This window comes from Schistocerca serialis, chromosome 3, assembly GCF_023864345.2.
Source record: "Schistocerca serialis cubense isolate TAMUIC-IGC-003099 chromosome 3, iqSchSeri2.2, whole genome shotgun sequence".
In the NCBI taxonomy this organism is placed as follows: Eukaryota; Metazoa; Arthropoda; class Insecta; order Orthoptera; family Acrididae; genus Schistocerca; species Schistocerca serialis.
The window spans coordinates 740,230,014-740,247,709 of NC_064640.1; the positions used below are offsets into that span (position 1 = coordinate 740,230,014).

General features: G+C 42.9%; 1 protein-coding gene across 2 annotated transcripts in view; it reads left to right on the plus strand.

Moving 5' to 3' along the window:
• Positions 1 to 6,811: 6,811 nt before the first annotated feature.
• LOC126470594 (uncharacterized) overlaps positions 6,812 to 17,696 on the plus strand; it is a 66,682-nt gene continuing 55,797 nt past the window's right edge. For both annotated transcript variants that reach the window (XM_050098546.1, XM_050098547.1), the window contains exon 1: positions 6,812 to 6,864. The gene's annotated coding sequence lies outside the window, so the exon portion shown is untranslated. The remainder of the gene's footprint in view (positions 6,865 to 17,696) is intronic.

Here is a 17,696-nt window from a genome sequence, read left to right on the forward strand (position 1 = left end):
GACCGATGGCTACAGATAGCGCAATAGAACGCCCTATAGACACGACTGGAGGTGTAACAGCAAGTACACAACAGGGATTAGATCCATTGGTAATTATCATGAGACAGATGCAGATGATAACCGAGAGCATGTATACTTTGAAAACCGATATTAACGCGAAATTAGCCTCAGTTACTGAAGGGCAAAATGATTTTCATACGAAATTAGGCTCAGTTACTGAAGGGCAGGAAAATCTGAAAACCGACATTAACGCGAAATTGGCCTCAGTTACGGAAGGGCAAAATGATTTGAATACGAAATTAGCCTCAGTTACTGAAGGGCAGGAAAGTCTGAAACCGATATTGAAACACAATTAGTGACAGTCACTCAAACTCAAGAAGAAATGAAATTAGTCCAGACTGAGATTAAGCAGCAGTTACAAGACAGTTTTTCCGAATTAGAGCAGCGGATAGAGGCGAAGACCAAGGAACTCAAACATCAGGCCGAAGAGACGGAACGGAAATTAACTGCACAAATAGAATTGGTGAAAGTACAATGTGAGGAATCTACTCACCGCGTACATGTCGAAATGAAGGAGTATGTGGCTATCAAGATAGATACTGTACGGGAACAAGTGGAAATGGTTCCGCAATTAATACAAAAGCAAGACGCCATGTCATGTGCAATTGCGCAACTTCCTGAAATGGCACGTACACAGGCTAACCTAAAGGAAAGCGTCGAACATCTGACAGAGCGTCAAGACGTTATAGACCACCAAATTAACGTATTAATGGGTAAATTATCCGAAATCACATTAGAAAACAAAAGGCTAATGTGTGAAAACGTTGAGCAAAATGTTAAGGCAGCATTCCAGAGTTTATCTGGCAAACAGGAAGAGAATTTGTTTGCGAAAGGACTTGAGGAGGTGCGACACCAATTAGGTGCTGATTTGGAGCATTGGAAACAAACGATAGAAGAGTCAATGCGTGCTTCACAACAAAGCTCAGAACAAATGAATACAGGGCAGCAGCAGAAGTTGGCAGCGACTATAGAGCCAGTTACTGCCCATTCGCACACAATACCAACTTGTGTAAGTAATTGAAACATTAAATTGCCACAAGCGGGCTGTTCGCGTGAATTCTTATCTAACGGAGATTACGAAAGCCTTTGCCATGCCGAAGAAAAAATGATAAAGCATCGGCAATTCCAGATTTTTAACCCTGACAAAAGGGGGTCCATCCAATTGTTTTTATTCGAAGTTTCAGGGGCATGTTACCCAGAAATTGGTCAGAGTGGCAGAAGATCAGTTTTGTTACAGGATATATACAAGGTTCGGGGGCGATCTGGGCCTCGGACATGACTTCTGTTTGCTCGACATATGACGATTTTGAGAAGGCGTTTTTAGCAAAGTTCTGGTCAGAAGGGGTACAGGAACGCCTAAGGCAGGAGGTGCTCTACCCAGAGCCTTTCTCCTTTTCGAAAGGAAGCCTTAGAAAGTATTTCGAAAAATATATAAATAAAACGAGATACTGGGACAGACCTATGCCTTTGCCAGACATAATAAACATACTTAAGGCAAGACTACCAACTAGCATCCGGAATCAATAGATTTATGGCAACGACAAAGACTTGGAGTCGTTCCTCACGACGTTAGACCATATAGATATTATCGAAGAGAACAACCAGAAAGCCCGTAATAACAGATTCCAATATAGGGAGATAGAACCTCCGCCAAATGGTAGGCAAGGTGGAAGTATGTGTTATGCCAATGGCGATCAATCGACACTTGGAAGGAATGAACAGAGATCGTTAAGTAATGGAGAAACCCCTCAAAATCTCAAAAATCTCAATAGTAATCACAGCAATGGTCTTGCGAGGGGCTATTCAAGGAACAACAGGAACGGGAAAAGATACAATCCCGTGTGTGGGAACGAAAGAAATTTCAGACCCCAAGCCTGGAATAATAACGATAATAGGAAGTGGAATCAACCGGGAGGAATTAATTCAAATAGCCAACATCAGTGGAGATGGACATCTACGAATCAACCGGTAATTACCGAAGTGATGGATGATGTCAACCAGCAGACAAATCAAAATCCAACAAACTTGTAAGGACCCACTCGTGCCCCGGAGGAGCGGTCAACAATTGGTTGAGGGGCAACAGGATATGTGTACCCATGTTAACGTATAATGGTGGACGATTACTGGCAGATGAACTGACCGAGGACTTAGAACCACAAGATGAGGATAAGGAACAGGTGGCAGTAGCCGAAGTGCAAGTCATTATGGAGACCATACCTATAGTGGCAGTTTTAGACGCAGCTGCAACCACAAATGTTATTTCGGAGGCACTGTTCAACAGGATCAGAAATATAAGACGAGTACCAATTTTTCCAGTTCAAAATTGCAGAATAATAGGCGCCGTTGGGGCTCGATCGGCTAATGTAAAGGTGCAGTCACTACTTGGTGTGGAAGTCGGAAATGTAGCAATATTAAGCACATTCCTTGTTGTGAAAAAGTTGGTGGTAGATTGCATTATTGGAGTCGACAGCCTACGTCAATACGGATGCAGAATAGATTTTAAAACAGGAAAAATTTGGTTGAATGTTAATAAACAAGAAATTGAGTTGGAGTTGTTCAGAAAAAAAAGCCTTACGAGAAAATATAATTGTGGGATCAGTGTGTAAGTAATCAGGACGGCCCTAAATTCGAAAGAGCACATAATTAATGAGTTCCAAGTCAAAGAAGATTTAGGTCAATTAGTGTTTGAAAAGATAAGTGAATCTGACTGCATTATCGAAGATCAGAAGAAGCAGCTCAATGAATTATTATTCACGTATGAAAACGTTTTTGATGAAAGGCCGGGAGTTTTTAAGGGATACATATGCCGTCTCTCCGATAAGCTGCACGAAATGTATTGTAGAACTTTCTATACTGTTCCCTGGAGGTTAAAGGCTCAAGTTCAAAAGGAAATAGATCGCATGTTGAAATGGGGTTGGATCGAACCCTCTACAAGCCCATACTGCTCCCCATTGTTAGTCGTGCCAAAAGCAAATGGGACTGTTAGACTGGTACTCGATGCCAGAAAAATAAATAAAATCATAATTCCATTGAGAACACATCCGGAAAACATAGGCGAACTTATACAACGGTTCGAGGATGTTCAATATTTGACGAGCATTGATTTGCGGAACTCTTATTGGCAAGTAAAGCGGGATGAGTCATCAAGGAAGTATACGGCTTTCATTTATTATGGAAGAAGTTACCAATTTACTGTAGTTCCTTTCGGGCTCAACATTAGTGCCGGAATCTTTATAGCAGCTCTAGATTATGCACTAGGCCCAGAACTCAGAAGCAGGATAACAGTGTTTGTTGATGATTTGCTTATTGCATCGAAAACTTGGGAGGAGCATATTACCTTACTGAACCGAGTGTTGGACGTGTTCAAAACCATGGGAATAACTGCTAACCTACAGAAATCCCATTTTGCAGTAAACAGAATCAAGTTCCTGGGGCATATAATTGACGCAAAGGGAATTTTACCAACCAAGAAGAAGCTAATTGCGATTAGTAAGTTTCCAACACCCAGGAATAGGAGGCAATTAAAAGGGTTTATGGGCCTTGCCTCATTTTTTAGAAGATTTGTAACAAATCAGGCGATGAACGCAGCGGCTTTAAATAATCTGTTGAAGAAGGATGTGCCCTGGCTCTGGACATTAGAGTGTCAAGAAGCATTCGAAGAGATAAAGAAGCAATTAGTAAATGCACCGCTTTTGTAGCATCCGGACATGCAAGAAGAATTTTACTTGTCAACAGATTCTTCGAATGTGGGTATTGGAGCAGGCCTTTTCCAAGTACGCAAGATAAATGGAAAACTCACCTTCTGTCCTATTGCGTTTGCTAGTCATGTTTTGTCCAGCTGTGAACGAATTTACACGACGACAGAATTAGAGGCTCTTGTGGTCATCTGGGGATTTAAAAAATTTCATTAGTATCTATATGGGTCAAAGACTATTGTACATTGCGATCATCAATCATTAACGTTTTTACAAACGTGTAAACTGCTACACCCCAGACTGGCTAGATGGACTCTCGCTCTGCAACAATACCAATTTAAGATCGTGCATGTCTCAGGACAGCAAAACATTATTGCTGATGCTCTATCACGATCACCACAGGGTTTGACCAAAGAGACTGCATTAATATTATACCTTTGAATTACATTTTGAGAAGTAGTTGTAATAGGAAAAATATCAACATTAGCCACTTTTGGAATTTTCAGAAAACCTAATGTTGGTGTATACGTATAGTCAACAATAACACTTCCTGTTCGTGCATCTGCATCTACTTCAGAAACACAAGACTGTACACATTTCCAACCCCAATTATGTAAACCCTTATCTTTTGAGCTAGAAACACACGCATAATAATATTTTAAATTAACTGGTTGTCCAAATTGATGTGCAGGCACTTTAGTAAGAAAACCTGCTTCATCATTTCGATAACCATACCATGACTTCCAAATGGAATCAAACTGTCGTTTATGGTCTATGGCAGTTGTTTCCATAGGTGCATTTGCAATAAATGCTGTAGGCTTTACATTAATACCAGGTATTTTCAAATTAATACCTACACCTGTAATCATATTCTTATTTTGATTTAATGTTGCAAGTTCTGTATCACTTGAATTAGTCGGAAAAGCAATTCTAGGATTACGTGCAATTACTTTTACAAAACAATGAACAATTCTACTACCATCAGGCAATAAATCGAATTCAGAAGGCGTCATATACAGAAATGGCCGATCAACGGGAATTTCAGCTAAAGGAGTAATCATACATACTGCTTTTTCATGTTCAATCACTTTGTATGCTAAACCGTATGTGAAAAATCTATTAACTTTGCGATATCTTGTAATGTTACCGGTATCTAATATAGAAGGAGCAGGTAATGGATCAACACGAGTATTAGGAGAATCACCCAGTACATTAGCAGATGGTGCTGCAGTGCCTGTTAACGTTTTTTTTTTTCTTAGATCCACCAGATTGACCTGATGCAACCTGTCGTTTACCTGAATCTACCTGCATTGGCGAACTCATACCTTCGTCACTGTCAGAGTATGGTACTAAACGTTTTGGTTAAGAATGTTGTTGTATTTCTTCTGGTCCTTCTTCATCTTCGTCTTCGTCTTCTTCGCTGTGTGATACTTCTTCGTCGACGTGATATTCGTCTACAGAACTTGTTCCAGAGGCTGAACCAGATGTTGATGGGCGGTCGTGATCTATAGGCAAACCACGACGAACACGAGACATTAGCCATTGTTCATAGGCATACCGTTTCTGGCCTTCATGCATAAACTCCCAATTAGACCGTTCCCACGGTGGAATTTCATAATTCTGAAGGCAAGAAACGTTACAATTAAAAAATTTAACCAAAAAATTATTATAAACAACAAAAATTAAATTTACATACCTGTTTTTTCGGCATTCGGTTGTTGCGGGTACAGAACTTTTCTGATACGTTGTTCAACAGCTGTCTTCAATTTCAGTCCGTACTTTCCTACAAATGAATGCCAATTTCGTGTATGACTCCAGTCAATTGCAAAATCAATTATAGCTTTTGCACCCAATTGTTGAACTCGTTGTCTAAATTCTTCTTCTGTAAATGGTCGTTCCCTTCCTTCCTTTAGCAAATTATCGTATCCAACGTCGTGCTCTTTAGCAATGGCATCTGCTCCACTGTGCGGTGCGTCTATATTTATAGGATTTCCAGGTCCTACGTAATCACTACCAGGTAAAGTATATCCTTTCCTCTGTACACATTCAACTAGTTTTGTAACGCCGTAAGCAGCACCTGCGGCGGCAGCAGTCGTCGTGCCAGCCGCTATCGCTATCTGTCCTGAACGTGTAATACCAGCTGTGCTAATTGCTGCCCCGTCCGTGACACTTTCAGATAACAAGGGAACCGTTTCGCTAGAGGTTGCTGTATCTGCACTGGGTTGACCTCGACCACGATTTCGTGGTCTATTTGGGCGGCGCCGCCGCACTCCAAGATTGCTTTCTTCTGGCGTTGTTTCAGGCACGCGTTCAAATTCAACTGTTTCGCCACTCGTATCCAAATCGTCGTATGCTGGATTATCTCCATACCGTATACGATTAGCAGCATCCTCTCTTTGCACTGTCCGAATATCATTACTGCTACGAGAACGATTAACATTTGTTAATGGAATTCTTTCCGCCATTTCAATGTCTTCCTCTGGTCCCGGATATAAAACACCTCCGTCGTATTGTATAGAGCCATGGTTGCCCGTGCTTAAATACTGATTTACCCACGACATTTTGCTGACTAAAATAAATAAATCATTGTCGCCTTTTATATACATTAGGTTATTGAACAGCACGTGTCGGGCAACCTTTTGGTGGCGAGGGTGCTTGCTCAGATAACTGTCCTAAAAGCACAAATTATCTCGGCGGGACAGTGACGCCGCCATTGCGACCTTGGGACCCGGGGGCCTCCTTTTTTTTTTATCAGTTGCTGACCCTCGAATCATGAAACGACGCGACGCAGTCATGTAACGATTCATGAGGGTCAGCAACTGATAAAAAAAAAGGAGCCCCCCGGGTCCCAAGGTCGCGATGGCGGCGTCACTGTCCCGCCGAGATAATTTGTCCTTTTAGGACAATTATCTGAGCAAGCACCCACGCCAGCAAAAGGTTGGCGCGTGTTAAAGTTGTCTTTTTGGAGTGATAGAAATGTAAGCATTGATAACTGAAATTGCTTAGCAACCAATCTAGTATATAAGCGGCATATAATTGTTGTCTTCACAGTATGTCCTCTGACTACACGTCGAAAACGTCTATTGTCCGTGACGAGCTGCCAGAAACAGTAAGTACATTTCTGTATAATGGACACTTTGTACAAACTTGCACGAATTGCTGTTTGTGGAAGACTTACAAATGCTTTAGATGTGTATCAATTAGAAGTACCACAAACCATACGAGAAGATATTTTACTGGAATTCAGATATTCAAAATTCAATTTCATGCTGAATTCATATAGACTGCCAGAATGCTATATTTTTGATAGAAGTGAAAATGTCCCAATGATTAACGAAATTGTAAATGATGCAATAGAAGCAGCTTCCAAAATTAGAGCTGGAATTCCAGTTCCATGGGAAACACTCGCTTTAACCACAATGTCTTTCTTCGATACTACTACATTCTGGCAAAGTCGATTTAAAATTAAAATGTTTTTTTATGAAATTACTTATAAGCAATTCGTATTTACCATTTGTGAAAATTGCTTATATAAATTATCAGATTCCTGGCAAAATCCGCTACTACAACCACTTCTGTGCAGGAAAATCCATATAAGATGTACTACGTCAATTTGTGTGTGCATATGGCACAGTTACAGAAAAGAGATGCTCAATGGGGAAGTGTCATTCAAAGGTTACAACAGCAACCTTCGGATCAGATGGCAAATTATTACAAGCTGGTAAATGGCGTATTATTTTTCCACTGTGGAAGGCCAAACAAAGTCCGATGGTGTGTTTGTATACCTGAGACGCAAATAGAGAAACTCGTATGGTTCACCCATTTAACCTGGGGACATTTCGGTGCGAAAAATGTGCAAACAAGATAAGTGTGTACTGTTATTTTCCCAGCATAAAGCGCAGAGTGCATGAGGTCTTGAAGAAATGCATAATCTGTGAAAAAGCAAGGCCGGATTCAAAAGGGAGTAAGCACCCATTATGCTCTATATTAGTCCGAGAACCAAAAGAATTAATTTCGTGCGATCTGTGTGGACCGTTACCTACTTCAAGAGGAGGTGTTAGATATGTGTTGGCATTTCTCGATGTGTGTACGAAATACGTAAAGCTATACCCGACAAAGTCGGCTACAGCCAAAGTAATTGTATTAAGATTGACAAGGGATTATCTTCCACATGTTGGTATACCTAAGGCGATAATGACAGACAATGCTAAGATATTCACGGGACTCCGATGGAAACAGGCTTTGTCTCAAGTCGGTGTGAAACACATACTAACATCATTTTACCACCCACAAGGCAATTTGGTTGAGATAATTTTTAGAGAGTTCAATCGATTTATGAGGACCCATTGCCATAATAAGCAGACTGCGTGGGCAAATTATGTGGAAGAATTTGAGCAGATATACAACAACATGCCCCACTCCTCAACTGGATATACACCTCATGAATTGATGTTTGAGGCAAAAGAAGAAAACTTCTGGATTGAACATATGCCCAAAACTCAGGAAACTGAGATGCCTTGGGAAGAAAAAATAAGGCAAGCCATCATAAATATGACACAAAAGGCTGATTAGAGAAAACAACAATAAGACAAATTAATAAAAAGGGTACAGGCGTACCACGTCGGAGAGAAGGTACTAGTCAAAAGACATACCAAATCATCCTTAATAAAGAAGAGTAGAAAGAAATGGGAGTTATTATATACTGGCCCATACATCATTCTACAAATTCCGGACCCTGGGGCTTATCTGTTAGCATACCCGGGATCTAACAAAATGATAGGGTTATTTTCCCATGATGACTTGAAAAAATTTAATGAAGATTAGAAGATAGGGAGGAATGGTGCTGCGAGTGACAGAGATGAACGCTCGAAAAAACATAAAAATAAACTGTGTGTGTTTAGTGTTAGAAAACTTTAAACTGAAATAATTAATCAGTGACACAGATTGTAGAAATAGTGACTGAGTATTACTATCGAGTGCTGCAAAGAAGACAGTGGAGATAGGCTTCACCTGTGTTTGGGTAAATATGGAACTTTAGCATTGCTAATGTCATCAAGATTTATAAGGGATCTGAATGACCTTCAAGACGAAAGAAATGTTTCCCGAAAATGACGCTGCATAATCAAAAGAGGTTCCCAGTGAATGTTCATATATACTTTCAAGTGCACGCTTAGATGTGTAAACGTGTGAAGTGATGCCTTTAGGCAGTGAATCATGAGTGACGGTTAACGACACAAGGATAATTTCCAGCGCAAAACAATTGACACCGGCGCGAGAGTTAGAATCGATATAGACGACACAGAATTGTTTTGTAAGAGACTCGCATCAAATGCGAGGGGAAACTGATTGATGTTGAACTTCAAAAAAGTGTCATAATTAGACGTTAAGAGATCTTGATTTATTGTTGAATGTCAAAAGAAACTAAGATTCATAGAATTAGTAGTTATTTAATGGGTCTTGTTCACTTCAGAATTTTGTTTGAAAATCCATTTCCATATATGTGCATGTATGAATGCCGGATGAATCAGAGAATAAATGAAAGAAGAGAATCCACATTCCTCACTACTTATAACTTTTACATTACAGCAATCAAGTGGAGAAATATATGTATTTAGGATAAAATTTTTATGAGTATAGATAAATGATATGACTTTTCAAGGAAATGATGGATTATGTCTTTGTATAAAATGAACCACACTTTCCAATATTCGATGATTTGAATGCAAAATCTACTGCATGAATCCTTTAAATTACGAAGAACAAATCATTGACAGAAAATGTGTCAGAATTGTTGGACTTACAAGCACAAGTGGTGATGCGAAGTCCAAAAGAAAATTCAAACTAGAGTAAATATTATGATGTTTTCGGCAACAGCATTAGTCAATGGATAAATGGAAACTTTAAGTCAATGGCTAAATTCCTTGCAGTACGTCGTAAGAAAAAGGATGCATGAAGCCATACGGATTTTGTTTTCAAAAAGGAGAATCTTGGAAGGTGGAACCTAACCAGTTCTTTTACAGGAAAAGTTTCCCTTTCGGTCATTGCTAATTGTTTTGGAATGAATGTTGCATGTGAAATCTGGTATCCCAGTTCCTTCTACTCTTCCCATTGTGGGCCGCGTAGAAGACTGACTACAAATGTGGACGTCGGGGACATGCAAGATCAGCGGGAGTTTCAGCATCGCAAGATATTGTCCTGGGAACAAGATTGTAAAAAAAGAAACTCGAGTTATTTACTGTAATTTTTTTCTTGCTAGAGGCACAAATCACTCTTCTCCAAATCGTTATATAAATTGATCCCTATCTTTCCTTTAGAGATCAATTTCAAAATTATTTTTTCTCTTCTGTAGGCTTTCCTATCTTCTATGTACCGTAGGCTGGGGGTCTCGGCTTACGAGGTTTTCCAAGGTTTCCCTGCTTGAGAAAGTTCCCGAATGGGTAGACCCTGATAACAGTCTCATGAAAGATCATCTTCCTTGGTTGTGCACAGCAAACATAACACCTTGATGCACGTAAAAGCAATACAGCCGCGGTACCTGTCTCTTCATTTCTTCTGTTTCCAATGTTTATTTTCTTCGTCTGTCATAAACATAATTAATCTTTTTCAGTCGGAGGACTGACACTCATCACTTCCGGGTTACCCACACTAATAGATAGTTCGCGAAGTGGGTTCGATAAATCAAAATTAGGCTCACAAACTTCGCTCGCTGCGAGGGGCATTGTAACGTCCCCACAGAAAATACCCTCTACCACGCACCAATTAATCATTGTCAATCAAACCATCCACATTCATTAACTTTGGAAAAGTATCTGATCTGATTTTCTCGTAACATATGCGGCGACAGCTAGACGACGCCAAAGTATTTTCTAGCGCGTTTGTTCTTTGAAATAACAGAGATGCATATATGCATTCTCCATGGTTATTGGAGTGGTAACTAGGACAGCTTCTGGAGTAGGGATTGAGGGATTAACGTATTTCTGAGAGATACATATTATGATTTCCTTCTCGCTAAATCTAGCGAATTAACTTTTGTGCCACTAGCGGTTTGTTTGAATAGAAAGAGAGTGTAAACGGAAAATAATTAACACGCGGAATCACCGGAGATCAGGACATGTAATGGAGATGGATTTAATACACAATTTCCTTCATAAATAAGGTTCGTGACTTTTTGTTCCGGAGTGAATGAACGAATGAGTTTTTTTCTGAACCATTTGATGATCACATTGGCCCTGTAATTAGTGGGGAAGTTTCAGCTGTGTCGAAGAAAGCCTGCAATCACTGAGTCTGTGGTAAATCGTCCGAAAAGGCTTCGTACACTTCTGGAATTCGCAATCTTTCGTAAAAGGAACAAATTGTCCACACGATTGATTCTCCCGACTGAATACAGTGTTTAACAGTAATAATAAATGTAAAGCTCTTTTACAGCAAGCCAGCCGCTGATTACCAAGACGAAGGACTCCACCAAAGATCCTATTTGGCTGATTTCACGTAATGAAATATTATAATAAAAACTGTACATAGATAAAGGAGAGAAAGAGAGAGAGCGAATGAAAATAGAGATAATATTAATAATCCTGCATTAGTATAACTTTTTGCCTGTCTTATCACAGATAAGCCAAGACACGGGAGGCCCATACATTAATGTATAGATTTATGTGTGAAGGTGAAAGGGTCTTAAAGACAACAGATACACGTCTATACAGACAAGACATTACACAAAGTTAGCGGCTAGCTGCATTCATCATCTATTCATAGAGGAAGAGACGACAACTTATTAATATCTTGTTAAAATAATCTTATATGTAGGTTTGGAGCAATGTTTGTAGAGAAAGTAGCATTCCCTAAGCTCCATGCGTGGCCTCACTATGTTTTTACTGAATGACAACTCCTCAAATGGTGTAACCTTCATTAGTAAGATGTTGTTATAGTGACATGGATGTTATTGCTGTATAATGATCAATCCTGTTACCACAATGTGGTAAGTTGAAATTAAACTGTGACTAAAATTAGTTTTCAGCTCTTTGCAGAGAAATAGAGTTTGAGAAATACAACTAAATAAGGATGGCAACTTCGAACATACTTTATTAAAATAGAGAAGTCAATGTAATACATAAAGGCTTTTATAATAATTATATCATTGATATTAATTCCACCTCAACAAAATAAATTTTTTACTGAAATGTTCACCTTTATAAAGAAAAACCATGAGAAGAGTGTGAATTCCAGTCATAAAGTACTCGTCGCAGAAATAACATATGGAGAAAATACAATGCTACTCACTGTGAAGATGACTCATTGCATGCAGACAGGCACAACAAAAAGACACTTACACATTTACTTTTGACCAATGCCTTCATTAGAAAAGAAAAAACAGAGACACACGCATGCATTCATTCACAAAACCAAGTACACTTCATGCACATATGACTGCCATCTTGAGCATCACGATAAAAGCTCCTGGAGGTGGTGGTTGTATGTAAACAAGGGATTGCTTATTTCTGTGAATGAATGTGTGTTTGTTTCGTTTCCTGATGAGTGCTTACACGGTAAGGTGATGTGTCTTTTTGTTATCTGTAACTCAGAGGGTCAGTTTTACAGTGAGTAGCAATGTATATTTTCGTTATATGATCGAAATTCCAACCTGAAGTTTCCATTGCTTGATTTCATCACAGAAAAGTGTTATAACCTTTAATCCTAATAAATTGCGTGGATATACAACGAAGAGCAATAGCGAGTTACATGCTACCAACTCCGAATCTGTCACTCCACTGCCGTGCCGTGACATGCGGCCAGCGCCGTTCATAGCCAGGTGGCGCTCCCGCTCTCAGCCGAGCTGCGGAGCACCTCTATCGCCGTGTTCGCGTACTGACATAGCGGCAGTTTTAAATCTCATGGCACTGTCACAACAATTGTCCCCCCTTGAAAAAAAACTCACTTCCTTGGAGACACGGACAGTGCGGAGACATCCATGGCCTCTCGGGAGGCCCCGAGAAGATCCCGAGGAGAAACACGAGAGTATGGTCGAAAATGTGCAGGACGGAAGCTTGCGCGTGGAACGGGCCTCCTGGATGAGATGATGGGTGAAAACTCCGAAGCAGCATCCATAGGTGTCATGGACCTGGGGGTGTGCTCCAGCAAGATGGGTCCCGGAGAAGGTGGCGTTGCGACTGGGCCGGTTCCGCCGTACTCGGAAGCGGTAGCGATGTCGGCTGCAGCAACACGCACGGAAGATCGGCAGCAGGGACAGGACTGGCTTCTCGGGCTGGTGGAGGCGAAAGAAGGGGCGGAGACACCGGCGTGGCCACCACTCGTAGGCGCATCTGGTAGTAATGGCGAACAACCATGCCGTCGTCCATACGTATTCCACAAAGCCGGCGGCCGCGAAGAGCCTTGACCACCCCTGGAATCCATTTAGGGCGCGATCCATATCCTCGTGCCCACACGTCGGCGCCCACCGAGTATTTGCCCGCACTGGGGGACACAGTACAAGGCCTGACAGGGTGAAGCAGGTGCAGTAGAGTGTGCGGTTGGCGGCCATGCAAGAGTTCAGCAGGGCTGCAATCACCCAGAGGCGTGAAGCGATAAGAACTCAGAAACTGCAACAGAGCGTCATCTGTGGAAAAATCACTAAGGAATTTTTTCATCTGGCTTTTGAAAGTGCGGACAAGGCGCTCGACCTCCCCATTTGATTGCGGATGGAAGGGCGGTGCTGTAACATGATGAATCCCTTGTCCAGTACAAAAATCATGGAAGGCCTGCGAAGAGAACTGAGGGCCATTGTCCGTGACAATCGTGGATGGAAGACCTTCTAGCGCAAAGATTTTGTACAAAGCCAGCGTCGTCGCCGCAGCGGTGGGCGACAGACATCGGACAACAAACGGAAACTTCGAGAAGGCGTCAATCAACAGTAGCCAATAAGTGCCGAGGAAGGGACCGGCAAAGTCAGCGTGCACCCGTTCCCACGGCTGCGCCGGGTCAGGCCACGGAGAGGGCATTGTATGGGGTGCAGCCAGTTGTTGAGCACACTGACCACATGAAGCGACCATGTGGGCGATGTCTGAATCAATACTGGGCCAATAAACGTGCCTGCGGGCCAAGGACTTAGTCCGAGAAATCCCCCAATGGCCTTCATGCAATAGTTTGAGAACATCTTTGCGAAGAGATGCTGGCACCACGACCTGAGGAGATGCGCCATCCGTGGCCAGAAGAACAACACCCTCACGAACAGACAGACGAAGGCACAAGGCATTGTAGTTGCGAAGGGGATCTGATGCCCGGCCCTTGGTCCTGTCCGGTCAACCCCGTTGAACAAAACCAATCACCTGACGCAGGATCGGGTACCGCGCAGTAGCCGATACGACCTGCGAACCTGTAAGTGGAAAACCCTCGACCGCACAACATTCTTCCTCATCAATGTGGAAACAGAGTAGTTCATCTTGATCGAAAACCGGGTCGGGGCCCATCGGCAAACTCAACAACGCATCAGCATTGGCGTGCTGGGCCGTGGGGCGATAGTGAATCTCATAGTGAAAACGAGACAAATATAAGGCCCAACGTTGCAGGCGGTGAGCTGCCTTATCCGGAAGCGACGCCAAGGGGCTGAACAGAGAGACCAGCGGCTTGTGGTCGGTGATGAGGTGAAACTTAGAACCATACAAAAAAACGCCGAACATTTTTAGAGCATAAATGATAGCGAGCCCCTCCTTTTCGATTTGAGAGTAATGCCGTAGGGCATCGTTGAGGGCCTTGGAAGCGTAGGCGATGGGTCGTTCCGACCCATCCTCATACCGATGGGCGAGAACAGCCCTTAGGCCATACTGTGATGCGTCAGTCGCTAGAACCAAGTGCTGACCCGGATGGAATGTGGCAAGACAAGGCGCCAACTGCAAATGAGCCTTAAGGCGGACAAAAGCCTGCTCACACTCGTCGGACCAACAGAAAGGAACGTTTTTGCGTAACAGCTGATGCAGAGGATGAGCCACCGCTGCCGCGGATGGAATGAATTTGTGATAATAAGCAATCGTGCCTAGAAATGCCTCAAGTTCTTTGACCGTAGACGGCCGGGGTAGAGCGGTAATAGCCGCAATGTGCTGTCGTAGAGGACGTATACCCTCATGGGACAAGTGGAAACCAAGATACACAATGGAGGGTTGGAAGAACTGTGACTTGTCCAGATTGCACTTCAACCCAACCGAATGCAGAACCCAAAACAGTGAACGCAAATTGCGAAGGTGCTCCTCAGTGGAGGCCCCAGTGACAATGTCATCCAGCTAGTTGATGCAGCCGGGAACGGAAGCCGTGAGCTGTTCCAAAAACTGCTGAAAAATGGCCGGCGCGCTAGCGACGCCAAATGGTAACCGCTGGTACTGATACAACCCACGAGTGTTGATGACGAGAAATTCCTTGGAAGACGCATCCAACGGCATCTGATGGTACGCCTCCGATAAGTCAAGTTTGGAAAAGAACTGGCCCCCAGCGAGCTTGGTAAATAACTCCTCAGGACGGGGAAGAGAATAAGTGTCAATGAGGCTCTGAGCGTTAACAGTGGCTTTAAAATCACCACACAATCGCAGACTCCCGTTTGGTTTAGAAACCACCATGATTGGCGATGCCCATTCGCTGGAGGTAACAGGAAGGAGAATCCCTGAAGCTGTTAACCTGTCTATCTCAGCCTTGGTGAGCGCAACGCCATCGGAATAGGGCGTGCCCGGAAAAACTTAGGGCGAGCCGTTGGCTTAAGAGTAATGTGGGCTTCAAAATCCTTGGCATGACCCAGACCAGCAGAGAACACAGACGAGAATTCAGAACACAATCCATCCAGCTGTTGATACGGAATATCCTCAGATATGAGGTGCACATCATCATCAATGGAGAACCCGAACAACTGGAAAGCATCATAACCGAACAGGTTTTCCGTGCCCGCATGATCCACCACATAAAACGTGAGGGGCCTAACAACAGACTTGTAGGCAGTGGAAGCATTAAACTGGCCTACGATGGGAATTTTCTGCTTATTATAAGTTCACAGATTCTGGGAGACAAGGGAGGGGAGCCCAACTCCAAATACGTGCGATAATTAATGAGAGTTACTGCAGAGCCAGTGTCCACTTGCATGCAAATGTCTTTATCCAGAACACGAACAGTAACAAACAACTTATTTGTTTGAGAAAGCACACAGTTAACATCCATGTCCAATGCCTCGTCCTCGTCGACAGGAACTTTAGGGGACTCACACACAGAAGCAATGTGGCCTTTTTTCCTACATGAATTACACGTGGCCCAACGTTTTGAACATGCAGCCCTGTCATGCTGTACGAAACAACGTGGACAAGAAGGAAGTGCGGAACGAACCTGCTTCTGTGGTTGCCGTTTTCGCTGCGAGCGTGGTGGCCCGACGCGACTTTGTTGACGCGAGTGAACCGCTGCCACATCGTCGTTCCCCTGTGAAACAGGCAAATTGTCTGCGTCGAAAGTGGTCTGTTCAGCGCCCACATCACACCACGCGTCTGTTTCCGCACCAGCAGCGTGAGACACTTCAAAAGATTGAGCGATGCTGAGAACTTCCGACAACAACGGGTGTGGCAGTTGTAAGGCACGTTGCCGAACTTCTTTAACAGGAGCAAGCCGTAGAATAGCGTCCTGTACCATTGAATCAGCATAAGACTCATGATGAGTGTCCGTGACAAACTGACATCTCCTACTCAGACCGTGTAGTTCCGCCGCCCAAGCCCGGTAAGATTGATGAGGCTGTTTACGATACCGGTAGAACGCCATGCGGGCAGCAACGACGTGGGTGTTTTTTCGGTAATAGTTAGACAATAAGTCACACATTTCTTGGTATGATAGAGAGGCAGGTTCCCGCAGAGGGGCTAACTGAGATAGCAGCTGATAGATCCGTGGGGAAATCCAAGATACAAATAACGACTTCCACATAGGAGCGTCGACAACACCGAAAGCCAAGAAGTGTTGCAGCAAACGCTTCTCATAATCCTCCCAGTCTTCAGCGGCCTCGTCGTAAGGAGGGAATGGAGGCGGAGAAGAGGAAGACAGACGATGAGTAAGCGACGTCGACAACGCCTGAATAGCAGCCGTCTGCTGTGTTTGTTGCGCCTGAATAGCAGCCATGAGCTGTGTTTGTTGGTCAATGAGCACTTGCATAAGCTGTTCCATGCTGCCCCGACACGAACACACAATTCCACAACGCAGGAAAAAAAATATCTGACCTCGTCGCCAAAACGTGTTATAACCTTTAATCCTAATAAATTGCGTGGATATACAACGTAGAGCAATAGCGAGTTACATGCTACCAACTCCGAATCAGTCACTCCAATGCCGTGCCGTGACACGCGGCCGGCGCCGTTCATAGCCAGATGGTGCTCCCGTGCTCGGCTGAGCTACGTAGCGCCTCTATCGCCGTGTTCGCATACTGACGTAGCGGCAGTTTTAAATCTTGTGGCACTGTCACAACAAAAAGATGTTTCTGTCAATTATTTCACTGCAAATTTTCAATGAGCACTTTCGCCACACTCACTTAAATTGTTCTTCAGTTCTTGAATGTACTTTCATAACATCCTGTTGTCTGTTTTCTTGCTACACTGCACCAGAACTGACCCTGCTGTGAGAACGTCAGTGTTCTAGCTCAGGACAGTTTCAGTTAATTGGACATACAAATCTAGCCAAAATAGCACCAAGTCTACTATCCAGCATTAAGAAATAATTGTTATTTAAAAAAGCACTTGCAAATAAAAATAATGTATTCATTAATAGAGCTAGAGCTATTTCGGTGATGAGTTGCCATTCCCTCATACCACTTTACACATTACCTATTCTGCATTGTAGCAAACAAATTCTACATCTACATGATTCATAAAAATAATGACAACAATATCTCCTCAGTCGTATCATGGGAAGCTTATATTTTATTCTCACTTACAATTCATC